Here is a 15,218-nt window from a genome sequence, read left to right on the forward strand (position 1 = left end):
GATGTTGCCCACCCTCTACCACCCTGCTCACACTCCCATATCACTGTGCTTACAGACCTTTCCACCACCACTCTGCAAGCTCTCTTTGTCTCCCAGTGCATCTCAAGCTGAGATGAAGAACCCTTTGGGAAGGTGCAATGCCAGCTTGCCTCTCTTGCTTCCATGTCATACCCTCCTGTGGTTAGACCTTCCTTTGTTCATGGCCTGCCAGGCTGGGTCTATCAGAGGGACCCAAAGCTGGTCCTGTATTTAAGCAATTGTGTGTTACTCCAGACCCTCCTTAGCTGCAGAAGAGAAGCTAATGTTTGCTTCTCTGGGAATAACATTGCTATTAATGAATAACCACATTTAGCCTTAGTGCAGGTCCCCAAGACTGTTTATTTTTTTCTCTACTTTTATGCAAAGGGTTGGTACGTCCTGAGGCTGGGGAGCCCTCAGGGCCTTGTGCAAATCAAATCCCCATCTGCATCTGCTTCCTCTGAGCTCCAGGAACCAGAGCCACATTCAGGTCACCCTCAAGGCTGGTGCAGATTGACCCTAGAGGAAGATCTCTGCACTGGAGAGATACTGAGGAGCTTTCTAACATCACTTAAAAAAAAAGTCTAAAACATCACCAGACTAGTCTCAAGTGTCTTAAACAAAAGTCATGTCCCTGTCTCCCAGGAGAACACAGTCATGCAGATTCTTACCAACAAAGGCAGTGACCCAAACACTCATAGACCGCTTGAGATAGCTCCAGGGAAGACTCCAAAGGTGAACTCCTGTCCGTACTGAGCTCAATAAGAAGCTGAGTGTGGACTTACAGAGGGCTAGAATTTCACCCAAAGGAAACTCATCTGTAAAAATTCACACCATTGCTCATAGTCATTCTGAAAGACATGACTGGTCTTCAGAGGGATGTTTTCTTAGCACCTAAATGCTTTCTAAAGAAATTTTAACATGAACAATTGAGTGCCATCAAATTGATTACCATGTAGTAGTAATTATTATTTTTAATTACTAGATAATTTTCTTTTAATTATAATATGATATACAACAGTGTATTGTACCACAGCATTAATTACTGCATATACTTTATCATATAATACTCCAGGCCTTTAAAATTTCATGGTTTTTTATCAAAAGTAAATGCTAATTTTTTTCATTCTGAAAGTTTCTTTTCAGAGTTTTAGAGGTAATAGCTTCTTTAAAATGGTAGTGAATTAAAAGTTGTGAAATTTTAACTATTTGTAGCCTTAAGGATCAAAAAATAAGAAAAAAAAGCACTCTATTTCTAACCTTCCATATTTAAACTGAAAGAATATTGTTGTTAAAAAAAAGAACAAACTAGGAAGCGAACCAAATCTCATTAGTTTTTAGGAGGTCTGATTCAATATATTTTGAACTCTTTGAGACTCTGAGACTGAAACTCCTTCCTGTTTACCTGTGAGCTCACGGTAAGAAGTCTGACAGTTGATTCAATTTTCTATGTGGAAGTGAGAGGTTTCAATGCAAAAAGAACTTGAGTCTCTCTCCTGCAACCATACTTAATATAAAATGCCCTGATGTTTCTGCATATGAAGCTATATCATAAATAGCTGTAGTTTGAGGAATCATCCCAATGTTTTGGCCTCCATTCCAAAAAAGCAATTAAGCACCTGCTTAAACCAAGGATCTTGAGTATCCTCATTATTTTTGTGGTAGACTGTGAAAGAGTGAAGTTCAAATGCAGACCACTCTCATCAGTGCTTCGCAGGAGCATGCCTCTGGAGTCATTATTACTGGAATTGATCACTAGAAAAAACTTAACTTCAAGAGAATATGGATTTTGTTTGTAGTTTTTATAGAATCTTGATTGCATAAAAAAATTACGCAAGCATATATCTATATAGCAAAAGGAACACTTACTTGGATGTTAAAACTCACAGATAAAGAAGCTTGCACAGGTCAGTTTCTCTCCCTCACCTATAGTCAAAAGTGCTTTGAATGGGTAGCTCTGGTGTAGACATCTGCGGTGCAAATGCCCAGAGCTAGGTGAGACAGCCCCATTGCTGTCTCAGAAAACCCAAATATGAGGTCTCTCACAGACTCAGAAGCCCTGGTGCCACCTTGGGTTCAGTGTGGTGGTGCCCACTCCCCAAAGGCAGCCTATGTTCCTGCCTGTGGTCTTGTGGGGAACTGGCCTTTAATAGCTTTCAGGTGAACAGTTTTACATAATGATCAGTCTCATAAGTGCCTTTTAGTTGAACAGGTACATTCAGGCAAGAGAAACAGATTTTTAGGCACAGAAGGGGTTTTATGCACAGAAGGGGTTTTATGCACAGAGGACCTAACTCCTGATGCTCCAGGGCTCCTGACTTTCACCTAGAGACCCACTGTGCATAAAAGTATCATATACCAAATCTACATCAAATGCCTGTCCAGATTGCAATGGATGCCACTCCTTTAAATGGCCTTGGTTTTTTTTACTTGCTCTTTTGGGCACCACAACTCTGAAATCATGTTGACAATATTGGTCTAAGCCTCTTCTATAAATGAGAGTTTGGAGCGAAAGCCATTACTCAGTCATTTCTACACTTCATTACATAAGCATCACTCAAAAGTAAAATGTACTTGGTCACAGTTACGCAGAAGACACTGCAATTTTTCTCTTCCATGGAGGTGATCAGAGTCATCTCCTCTGGCCACCTGCATATTCTTAGTGTGAAACAGAAATCATGTGTAGGGCATGGCATTAGACGGATTTTTTTTGCTGTACTTGAAAAAGCGAAGACTTAGAAGTGAGGGAGGAGCTAATCGTTGCAAAATACACAGTCATTTCCTGAGCCCTCTGGTTGGATGAGTACAAACTTTCAACTATTTCTAATTCTTCTCTGTTATTTAAGAGGCTTTCAAGGTGCACTGTACATCCCAGACAAGGTAAGGAGTACAGCTTTCCACTTCTTCATTGTTTATTCAAAATTGTTTTTCCGTGGAGTCAGACTCAGTCAAGACTGATTTTTTTCTCCCTCCTATTATTTACATCTGAAGGGAGAACAAAGTTCCTTGCAATCCAAGAAATACATGTGTGTCTTTGTGCGAGATGACTGTGAGCTGTAGGAATAAAGGAAGAACTGTTTGGCTTAATAATAGAACAATGATAATTAAGAAATTATGTTGCACATATTTAGAAGTCAGAATTATTACAGCAATACTGCAGTATAAGAGAAAGAAAACTCTTACCACCAGTTTTAAGTTCACTCTGCACAAACCACTATCAAAATAAAGGGGGTTAAGTGCACAATTAGCTTTAGTGAGGGAGGTAGTAAAAATCATAGTGTGTCTTTTACATATTGTGGCAGAAAAAAAATAGAAAAAAAAAGCCAGATAATTTTGGACCAGTTTTATTTGTAAATCTGAACCTGATATCTATCTTTAGCTATTGTAGAGTCACGTACTGTACTCATCCTGAGACTGTTCCTGAGGTTTGCAGTAACCAAACATACACTCAGAAGTGACTGTGGAACCATATCATAAAGTGATATAATTTCCTTGGGGTCTTTGGATGCATAACAACTGAACTCAGACAGACAGGCACCAGAAGGAAGTCTCGTAACACTGCACTCTTGCATACTGCATTTATTGTCTCTTAATAGATAGGGAAAGAGACTATTTGTGTGAAGTTTTGTTTTCTAATAGATCAGAAATAAGTATAAAATAGCCATCTGTGGGGCAGTTATTGTAATAATGTTCTGTCACCAGGTCACCATACAGAAAGTGAAATTGTGTGTGCTGTGCTGGTCCCTGGTTGAAGTCATACACTGGATACTCAGATCTTTAGCATTTTTGGTTTTTTTAAGTCTTTGCTTGTAATCGGTTTTAGTGTTTGGACATTGGCTCTTGAATGTTTGGTATAAACATTTTCTGGATTTCATACATAGTGGTTGGGAGAATCTAATTAGGATTTTTTAAAGCATTTGTTTGATTCAGACACATAATTTCCATCCATGTTTCCATTCATTTCTAAATCACTTCCACTGTACTTGTGAGATTGCTGCTACGGTAGCACTTGGACCTCTCTGATGAATGTCACCCTTAACAGACTCAATGAGCCACTGGAAACTTTTTCATTGTTTTTACAGGTGGGGAACTCAGATGAATCCCAGTTGACACCATATTTGTGCCCTGGTATTCACAGCTCCCTAGTGCAGGCAATCTGATCAAGAAACCCAGGTCTTCCCTTGCAAATAGCTGTATTTCAGTTTAGACACAACTAGAGAGCATGTCACTGATCTGCTAGGGAAGAGGCTATGACATGGGTAGAAGTATTTGCATCAGCCTTAATTGTCTCAGTTTGAACATTGATGCCAAGCATTTAGCTGTTCCGTATGGGTCTGTATGGCCTTAGCTGCTAAATACTTGCAGCCTATGCTGCAGCTTGCTAGAGGAAAGCTGGCTGAGGTGTGCCTACCCATCTTGCAGTCACATTTCCCAGTTAGTGCATAGGCACAGCTCAACAGCTTTGTGTGCAAAGAGCAAACTGAACCCAGGCATCCCCCGTCACCAAACAGCAGCTTGCCCACTGCTTCTGCCTTCAGTTTTTAATATTCCTTCAGGTACATTTATTGAAAATGTGTATTCACCTACTGTCTGTCAGTGTGGGTTTGGGTTCAACTGAGATGCATCTGTCTATGCGGATAAATTTGCTCTCACTGATGACTGTAAGCCAGCTTAGGTGATTTAAAATGTTTACTCTCAGTGCTCTCTTTCAGCATCAGTATCTTTGATGTGGGAAGAGGGTGCACTCCTCATCTCTCTGTCAGAGGGAGGCATATATTATATGTACCAGTTATGTGTAACAGGATTGCAAACAACCCAATACTAGAAAGTTGTATGGTAAGTTTGGTCTCCCACAGTAACTGCTGTATTCTGGGCAAGTGGCTATAGGGGAGAAACCCAAAAGACACAACCCAGCCTCAAGAAGTTACCTTATGGTAGCCTCCTCTGTCCTGCTCAAAAATAAAGACACATCAAGACCATGTCACAGTGCATTTAAAAGATGTGCTGATGTTTTGCACATGTATTGCTGCCTAATAAAATTACTTCACACTTGCATAGTTTCCAGATAAATAGGTGTTTTGAAGCAGAAGCTGACAACTAATGTTTGCAAAGACTTCAAATGTACAGAAGGATGTTTTTTTTACCAGGCATATTTATCGATGCTGTTTTCATGTTCTTCATAGTGTGCAAAAGGAGCTTGAATATGTAGCTTTCCTATGAAAAATGACTTTACGGAAATGGGGGGGTTAGGTCCTTGACTACTGCCTACAAAATTCCTGAATGAAATGAGCTCACTTCATAAGTAAATGTCTTTGTGATTGTTGTTTGGGCTTGATTATTCTTACTGCCACCTGTCAAATGGGGAGGTCAAGTTGGTGTTTCTCCTGGGCTTGCTGTTTACACACAGGAAACCTGAGAGGGACTCAGCCTTAGAGTTAGGGTTGTTATTTTAAAATAGATTTAAAGTGGGTAATGTAATCCAATTTTTGTCTAAATTTAGGGGCTAATCGATCAGAAACATTCCACAGGATTCATTTTTTACATCTTTGAATCTGGTAATGTCAGTTTCATCCAGTCTCTTTTCATGTATTTTGATTGCAAGCCTTGTGTCCTTATGGAAATTTTCCATCAAAAGTCTTATATTTCAGTGTTTTACAGAGAGAGAGTAAGCTATGTGTGCTTCAAGCAACAGTTCAATTTTTTAAATGCTGGGGTTTAGGTCTCATTGATATCCCAACAGAGAGATTCTGCCTCTTTGCACAGAGACCAATGAGGGTCCAAGAGTTGTTCAGAGAGGGGCAAGGGATCTATAAACTTGGTCATCAAGAACCACACATTTTTGTCATATTTTCACACTCCTGCATGAGGAATTCAGGCTCAGAAGGTGGTGAATTGAAAATCCTTGCTCTCCAAACTGCTCATTAAGTCTTGAAATAAGAACAGAAATTACTCACCGGTATGAAAATGAAGAAGTAGCTAGGGTTACTTACTACCAGATACACTGCACCTGATTCACATCTGCAAAAATAAGAAGGGAAAATATCAAACCAACAAAAAGTATGTGCTCTTTGGTCTTCATCTTCAGATGTGTATACTTTGAGTCTTGAGTAGTCCCGCTCAAGCTGTTTTACAGCTAGTGAACCACATATTTAAAGCTAGGACAGACAGTGTTATCAGTGCTTGTCAGTGTTCATAATTATCTTTAAATGTGTTCCTTTTATTTATTTATTTATTTATTTATTTTAACAACTGATTCTTAAAAGACTTGTTTTCTGTTCCTTTCTGTAGCTCTTACTCATAGAGGAAATCTGATCTGCTGCAGTACGGAAACATCAGCAATGACATGGTGAGACAAATTCCTTAGGGAGCTGCCTGTAAGTCTGATCAACATTTAAGATGAAAAGTTTGCATTTTCTTTGGCAGGATGTTACACACAGAGTTTAGCTGTATAAGGCAATTGCTGAGGCAATAAGGGAATATTCAGGAACACAAGCTTCTGCTTTGAGTAGGTGAGTGAGCACAAAGAAAGGAATAATCTTGTTAAGACTTTTTCTTTTCCTGCCTCTCCCTTCCTCCCCAACTTCTCAAAAATTTGATTGGTCTTTGAGACTTTCTAAATTGTGCCCTATTGAAGTCCTGTTCTCCCAGGATCCTGGATACACCAAGTGGACCTCAGTTCAGGGCTACAATGGTTCAGTAGCTGAAAGCTGTGAGAATAAGCCTTTTTTGTATTTTTGTCACTTCACCTTGTGACAGTCAAGCAGTGCAGGGGTAAAGGGGATATCCCCCTGGAACACCAGCAGTGGTGAGAGGTAGGATAGGAAACTCTGGATATGTAAGCACATAAATAGTGAGGAAAAGACAAAAAAAAAAAAAAAAGACAGGAGGAAAACTGGTAGTAAAACTTGAGGTATATGAAGACACAGGGTGGTTTCTGGACAGCAGTTAAGAGAAAGAAGACAGACTTTGGGTTAAACGCTGCTGCTGATGAAAGCAGGTTTGCAGAGGACAGTGAGGCGTGATCCTTTCAGCTCTTTTCCTCAAATACTTGGGAGAAAACGCTGAAATATCCAGCTCTCAGTAACCTAAAAAATAAATCTAAAGGCAGAGCAGGTATGTCCACACTCTCTAGTGGTCTAGACAGAAAATGCTTTTAACCACCAGTAATTTTGCACTACATCCATTTACTGGGACCAGTCATATCCTGATCTTTACCTTATTTGACACAACTGTAATAACTATTTTCAGCCTCTGAAACACGATGGCTGCATCCAAATTCCTTTTTGGGAATGGTCTTTTATCTGTCATAAGTCCTAAACTATACAAGAAGTTGTGTGTGGTCCAGACCTGTTTGAGGGAGCATTAATGGTGTGAGACAAAACTGTGCCAGAACTGTAACAGCCCAAGCAATTGAATTCCATGGCCTGGGCCCTTGCTCTGACAGTGTTTAATTTACTAATATTGACACACTTTTCATGTAGTAAAATCTCCCTTCTTCATGTGGTATATTCCTCAGAGTCCTAAGTGTAAATATTACAGAATAATAATTCAGCACAAAAAAATCAATGAACAGCCCATTTAGAGGGAGACCTTGCCTGTCTCCTTGTTCAGCTCTCATCTACTTGCTGCTGGAGGACACATTCTGACTCAGATGTAGGGCTACAGGAAAAGGCAAAGTAGCCTTGTGATTGTAGTAACAGAGTGATGTTCTGGGAAATAAGATTCTGCCACTGATTCTACCTGAAAGTAGATGCTGAGAAAAATGTATGTGATGCTGAGAAAAGGTCACCTTCATAAGAGAAAAATATATGATAAATGCCTGAAAAGGAGCTGGGATGGAACTTCAGAGCTTCAACTACAAACAGGAAAAAATTCTAATGCAGCCTCTAACTGCTGGGGAATTATACCATAATAGTTGTTTCTTATAATATGACATAGCAGTACTTAAGATACTCAAGGAAAAGTATACAGCAGATATCCATTTGCCATAGTAGAACAATTGGATTTTGACAGGATTGAGAGAGCTGTCCTGGTGCCAGTGAGGAGCATGCTTAGAGCACATAATAAGACTATATTTCTTCTTTAGAAATACAAGTACTTTCTTTTCAAGAGGTCAAGGAGCAGGGAACAGTGTAACTCCTCCTCTAGAGCACTCTCCCAGGAGAAAGAACATGCACATTCAGCACTGTCTTTGGAAAGTATTTAAAGGCTTATCCACCTCCTTCCTTGCAGCTAGGTACTATGCTAGCAGGTATGATCTGGGCTAAACTGCCCCTGGCCAGTAGAAGCCAGAAGAGCAAGAAGAAGGAGAAAAAGAGGAACAGATGCCTGAAATACCATTCAGCCAGAAAGACAAAGACCTCATGTCCAGCCTTGTCTTCAAAGATAGTATTTCACAGTAGTCTCTGGATAACTCCAAAGGCCAATCTAAAGAGTAGATTCCAGACCATGTCCACTACCTTATACTTGATGACTGTCACTAGGCTAGAGAATCTCTTGCCCTCATGCACGCCATTTTCATCTTTCCCTGAGTTGTTGTATTGATATTATTTTATTGCGCATCTTTGATGTGAAATATGGGCAGTACCCAGAAGCCTTGTGGTTAATCTCCCTCTCAGATAATAAATCCCATGGTCAGACTTGGGAGGCACCTTAGGGCATCTATTTCCTGACATTAACCGCTACTTTATCATTCAGAGAGGGAAGGAAAGTGTTTGTCTTGTATCAACCATCTTAAAACATTGTGGCAAATCATATTTAGTCCCTAGAAAGAAAAGGTAACACAGAATTTTAATAAAAGGAAATTTGACAGAGAGATTCAAGGCTCAGGTCTTCCAGTAGTTTTTCCGTGAGAGAGGATGTTCTATGAGACTCACTAAGATTTTTTTTTCCCTCAAGTTTTCACATTTTCAAGGCCCATCCATTACCTGCTCTGGATGATCTATGTGTGCAGCATGTGAATAGTGCTGACTTTACACTGTTTCTTATAATTTTTCTGACTATTTCAGATCCCATTCTGAGACACTTAAGCCTTCATTGGTGCCTTAATCCTTCCACTCATGTGATGCTCATCTTACAGAGTTTGAAATTCTGTTTCAGGTCTGACTTCCGAAACAGGCACCAGCTCTGAGTTCCTAATTTTCAAGTGTTTATTAAAAGACACCTGGATCTGACTTGCAGAAGTATTGAGTACTCACAAATCCAAATATGGTCAATAGAAATGTGGCTTTGAATCAGAAACATTTTATGTAATGCAAAATGTGCTTAGAAATCAGGTCCTAGGCAACTCAGGGTCTCCATTTCTCACTTTTCTCTTTGTAATACGGGGTTAAATAATCTTCATATTAGAGGAAGGCTGTAAAGAAGAATTTTGCAGGCTGTTTTGAAGCACTTTCATGCTACAGCACTCCATGACAGAAAAATGCCCACAAATCAGTTATTTATTTAGTATTTAGGTTGAGAGTTTGAACAGCGCACTGTACATAGGGCACAGTGTCACTCATTGAACAATGAGAAAAAAGCCAAAATTTTTCTAATGGGGTATTTTGCCTTTTCAAAATTGCTGGGAGGGCATTAGTTCCAAAAAAGATAAAGTAGAAAAGCTCAAAACTTGTCCATTTTCCAGAGTGACTCTACTGTGACTTGTAGAGTTTCTTGACAGCTGGGCTGATTTGTTGTGTTCAGCTTGTTGACTTCCACCATTTCACTAGTAGGATCATTAAACTGCAAAGCAACCAGTGGAAACTGCTGATGAAATTCTGGATCCCAGGCTCTTCAGCTGTTTATTTGTTCAGACTGCTAGAACAGTAACCTTCCTGAGGTATATGAGCATTGTGAATATTTCAAAAAGGAAGGAACAGATATTTTCATAAGGGACAACTTTCCCTCCCCTCAGTCCCAGGTTTCTGAAGAGCTCGTGATCTCAGTTACATAGTGCTGACATACTCAGTACACTGATCAGGACTGTTTGGGTCTTTAGAAATACCTAGGTTTTAAAAAAGTTTGGAGCCTATCCATGATTGCAGCTAACAGAAATTGGCTGCTAGCACATGAATGTGAGGCTGAGTTAAGCAGAAGCAAGATCAAGTCCTTAAGCTGAGCTAAACACTGCTTTGCACATTGTATACAGCATCTCTTTATCAGCCCAATTAGTGACCTAAATCTGTACAAACTTGTCAAAGAAAAATCTGGAACCCACTTTTTGACATGAAGATGTGCCTTCTTAGTCATACATTTCTCCCACGGGGCATAAAGATATCTTTAACACCTCTAAGAGGATGAAGAATGAAGTTTCCTGCTACATCTGGCTTTTGCAACCTCAGCAATTCTCAGCTGTGCAGACACATAATCTTAAAATCTGGTCTTGGTGGATAAAATAGTCTTACAAACTCATCACTTTTCAGGTTCAATGTATGTTAAACATTTGAGATTTATAATCACATAATCATATATACTTGTGAAAGCTTTTTTTCCAACCTTTTAAATGATAAGTTTTCTGTCAAGAGCACTTTGAGAAACTAACAGGACATGGCAGAGTTTTACATGTTATAGTAGTCTGATAGGCCTTCTTAACTCACATGTCTATTCCTGCTAATGTTTGTGGGCTGAATACATGATTACCCCCACGTGAGAGGGGCAGAGATCATAACCAATATAGGTATCAATAACATAGATGGTTGGTCTGCGCTGGGCTTGTAAATGTGTAAGTTGGATGGATTCTCAGCACCTCCCAGTTTTTGCTGCTGCAGCAACAAAGTTTGCAAAAACAAAGTTTGCAGTCTCTCACAGTAGTGCATGGAAATCACTTTGCTATATGGGGAACACCAACATGTGTAAAGGTTATTCCTATGCCATTTAGCAGTAGGAGAGCAGAGAGACACAAATTGTACTACAGAAATATTAGCTCCTTTAGTTGTGCCTACTCTTCTGACTGCTCTAATTTGTCTTTGGGACCAGTGTAGTCATGAGTGTAGAAGGAAAAATAAACAGTCAGAAACACAGAATTTTTTTGGTTGGAAAAGACCCTTAAGGTCTTCAAGTCCAACCTTTAACCCAGCACTTCCAAGTCTGCCACTAAACCATGTCCCCCACATGCCACAGCTGACTATTAAATAACTTCCAAGGATGGTGATTCAGGCACTTTCCTGAGCAGCCTGCTCCAGTGCTTGACAACCCTTTCAGTATCCAATCTAAACCTTCCCTGGTACAACTCGAGGCCATTCCCTCTTGTCCTAGCACTGGTTACTTGGCAGAAGAGACCAACCTCTATCTCTCTGCAACCTCATTTCAGGTAGTGGTAGAGAGCAATAAGGTCACTCCTGAGCCCTCCTTTCTCCAAAGTCAACAACCCCAGCTCTCTCAGCCACTCCTAATAAGACTTGTGCTCTAGACTCCTCACCAGCTTTGTTGCCCTTTTCTGGACACTCTACAGCACCTCAATGTCTTTCTTGCAGTAAGGGGCCCAAAACTGAATATCTTTGCCTACTTCAAAAGAGCATGTGAACACTTGGAGATTTGACTTCCTCAAGTTTGAAATAAAAACTGTCATGTTGCAGCTTGCCATTGCCAACCATTTCATTGTTCGCACTAACATGCCAGAGGTGCTGTAAATGCTCCCCTACCCACACCTGTCCCAGCAAAGTAAAAAAGTTCTCACCTTCCATATATCATCAGCTTGAACTTTTCTAGTAAATCTGAAGAAAATAAGTAGGGTTGTGTTCACAAGGACCAGAAATTTAGAGTGCCAGGTGTTCAAAATAAAGCCATGTTTCTATATCAAAGATATTTTGTGTCCACCTGTGGGCCCAAGAGAGCTGAATGCTAAATGCTCTCACTTCCTGTTCCCTTCAATGGAAGATAAATGTATTCACAGTCTGTTGGTCCATTCATAAATTGGGTCTGTCACATGTTGAGTCAAGAAGGACTTGGTATAGGATTTGCAGACCGATATTTGTGGCCATATGAAATGCTCTGCCTTCTACTCTGAGCTACACCTTCATTGCTTTGATCTCAGGCTGAAAAAGGGATGGGTGAAAGGTGTTTTGACCAGTTAGGGTGAGACTCACAGTGTTGCTCTCCCATAAGGGGAGATCATATGAACAAGTGTGGCTCCAGCGGCTCTGTGGGCAGTAGAAAACACTAGTCTATTTTCTTACCACAGTTCTGTGACTTACAATAGATTAGTATATGACGAAGATTATCATTATTGCCATTGTACACATCTACAACCTTCTTCTGAGTTATTATGGCCATGACATACAGAAAACTATATGCAGTTGCAGTAATCAGGGAAAGGAATTCAAAAACATTAGGTGGAAATGAGAAATGTCTGCATTCCAGGATTTCATCCAGGTGGCCAAATAATTTATGCCATGCCCAGAAACTTAGCTAATCTTGTGACCTTCACCCTTTATCAACCAATTCACATTTATTGAGGGAGAGAGGGGAAATACAGACCCATGAATATAGACCAGAGATCCTTTTCAAACAAAGCTCAACAGCAGCTGGGTTCAGTAGTTCTTTGGGTTTTGTTTATATTCTTGCTTCTGTATTAATGATGAAATGAACAAGTGGAAGTGTTTGATACCTCTTCTGGATGACAGTCATCCAGTATTTCCACACCTACTTCTGGATTCTCCCATATCACCTCTTTCCCCTACAGATGAGACCACATGCTCATCCACAGATTTCATTTGTCTAGTGAGAAGATGTACTGAAATACCAGCATCTTTCACTTTTAAGTCCAAGCAGCTTACGCTGTTTCTGTGAAAAGTATTTGTTGACTGGCTCACAGAAAGCATTGCCTAGCCCAGCATCTTGATGTCCCCACCATTCTCCACCAAGTCCTCGTCCTTGCCTCCCGTTTCTACAGCCCAGGGCCATTATTTTCTTCTGTGAAGAAGAGCAACAAATCTTCCCTGAAATAGACTCAGGCTGTGGTTTCTGTGTCGACGTTAATGCCTCAGTGCTCTCCTCCTCCTCCAGAGAAATGTGCTATAGAAACTTGTAGGTGCTTATTTCCTTTTTTGAGATCTGTGCTGTAGCTTAAGTCTCTTGATGTGTAGCCATCAAAGGCATTGAAAATAGATAACTCACACTGATGCTGGTAAATAAATAAATAAATAAATAAATAGATCCTAAACCATCCCCAATCTAAATCCTTTCCACAACCACTCATACTGGTGAAAAATGGTGTCATAGATTTTGACAATGTCCTAAATATGGACAGTTGCAAATGACAGCACTTTTTTGAACACATCTGCAAGACACAGTGACTCTAGCATTACATTTTTTTTTATATGTTAGGGCTACAAAGATTGTACTGCTGCTGAATCACTAATGTCAATGGTGACTAATGTCAAGAGTATTTCTCCAATGAAGAGACAGCAAAATACAGTATCATTTATTAAAAGCCACCATAGCACTCTCAGATCAGAATTATATAGTATGTAAATGTTCTTTGCAAATAATTTTGTATTTATCTTTTTGACACTGACAATTCAGCTCTCTTGTGGCAAAACTCAAGGTAACTTACTTTAATGTGCTTGCTCTGTTTTATATACTTTTGATCTAATTGATCTCAAATTAAATAACTGGGTAAAAAAAATGGTGCTATCCTGCATTGGAAAGGTTTGGAAACCAATCTCTTTTCTCTTTATTAGAAACAATCCCTTCACTTCATGTTTCATTCTGGGCGGCAAGAAAACTGTGCTTGTGTTTTTTTGCTAAAGGTGCAGTATTTCCACTTCTGAAGTTCTCGTTATAGTTTCCACCAGTTCTGAACACCTCCACCCCCAAGAATAAAAGCAAACACCTAGTCTGGGGCTCTTCTGTGTTGTTTATACACTCCGTTTAAAATGTTATCAAGTTTTTTAAACTTTTTTTCTGTGCTTAAAAGCAGACTGTTTCAACCACTACTTCCTTATTTCTCCTCCCTTCCTCTTAACTCTTTAATATAGAATCTCTGCTTGTGCTTTTCTTCTTTGTTTACAGTCTATGATTAAGTATATCTATGCATCTTCCCAACCAACCGGAAGTATAAAAGCCAAGCAAATTTTCAGCCAGCTTTTAATCAGAAAAGCAAGACAGGGTTAAAGTGTTGACAACAATTTGGTAGGAAGGGGGAGAGAGAGGGTGTCAGGCTGTTACCCCTGAGAATCTTATGGGGTCATTCATCCTTCCAACAGAGTTTTATTTTGACAAGCCTACATCACAGATTGCATCAGATTTCCACCACACAACACTAAAAATGACCTAATCATCTGCTGCAAAAACAACCCAAGAAATCAGGCATGCAGCCCTGCTTCACTCCTGTCTGTCCAGTGGGAAAGACACATGAGCACTCAGCCAGGTGATGTGCAGTGAAGGCATCATACCCATCTGCCAGACTCAAACTCATTCATTCCCACAGGTCCTTACATCCTGACTACTCTGTTTGGGAGAATGGTACAAAAAGGCAGAGTTGAGCCAGGTAGCTTTTCTCTGCTGAATGCCTTTCCTAGTCTGCTGGGACAGAATATTTGTTCTCAAGGAGTTTGGCAAGGAAGAAGTTAAAATGTCTGCAGACATTTTCACTTCATGATCTGGAAGAGTGATTAGCTGATTGAGTGGCAGTACATTATGGAAGACCTGCCAGGATTTTTGACCTAGAGAAAAATCATTGAGATTGCTGTAAAAGCAGGCAAGTGCTTTTACTTGACTGCCACTGAGTCTCAAAATAGAGAGTGCAGGCAATCCCTTCAGGGTGGAACTACACTCACCAAGGGGTGATTTAGCTAGGAGAAAAGGAGATTCTTCATCCCAACCTCACACACTAAAGGAGAAAAGTTTTCATCACAGGCAGAATTTTCAATATCAGACCTTAATGCTAGCATTTAAAAAGGCCTTTAGGAGACTAAAAACTCTCGTCACCACTGTAAGTGCTGAAACTCAAGGCTAAAGTCTTCAACATCTCTTGCTAAGAGTGCCCAGTATCAAAACTGTGAATCCCAGTCACTAGTAGTGCTTAGAAACCCATGTGTCTTAATACCCAACTCAAACTGAAGGCCTAAAATGATTCACAATTGGGCAGGGGAGGGGTGGGCAGGGGAACACTGTTCCTTGAGGACCAAGTACACTATAAATAGTCAAAATCCTTATTGGAGACTTACTGGAGTATATCCTGCATGGGATAAAGCCAGAAGAAAGGTGGCGATGGCACG

The 15,218-nt window shown here is 40.1% G+C and overlaps 1 protein-coding gene across 1 annotated transcript in view; it reads left to right on the forward strand.

Moving 5' to 3' along the window:
- The first annotated feature begins 2,857 nt into the window (after window positions 1-2,857).
- P2RY8 (P2Y receptor family member 8) overlaps window positions 2,858-15,218 on the forward strand; it is a 30,191-nt gene continuing 17,830 nt past the window's right edge. Inside the window, exons 1-2 of the mRNA XM_027674791.1 lie at window positions 2,858-2,898; window positions 6,307-6,392. The gene's annotated coding sequence lies outside the window, so the exon portion shown is untranslated. The remainder of the gene's footprint in view (window positions 2,899-6,306; window positions 6,393-15,218) is intronic.

Source organism: Neopelma chrysocephalum, unplaced genomic scaffold, assembly GCF_003984885.1.
Source record: "Neopelma chrysocephalum unplaced genomic scaffold, ASM398488v2 Primary Assembly neopelma1_25, whole genome shotgun sequence".
NCBI lineage: Eukaryota > Metazoa > Chordata > Aves > Passeriformes > Pipridae > Neopelma > Neopelma chrysocephalum.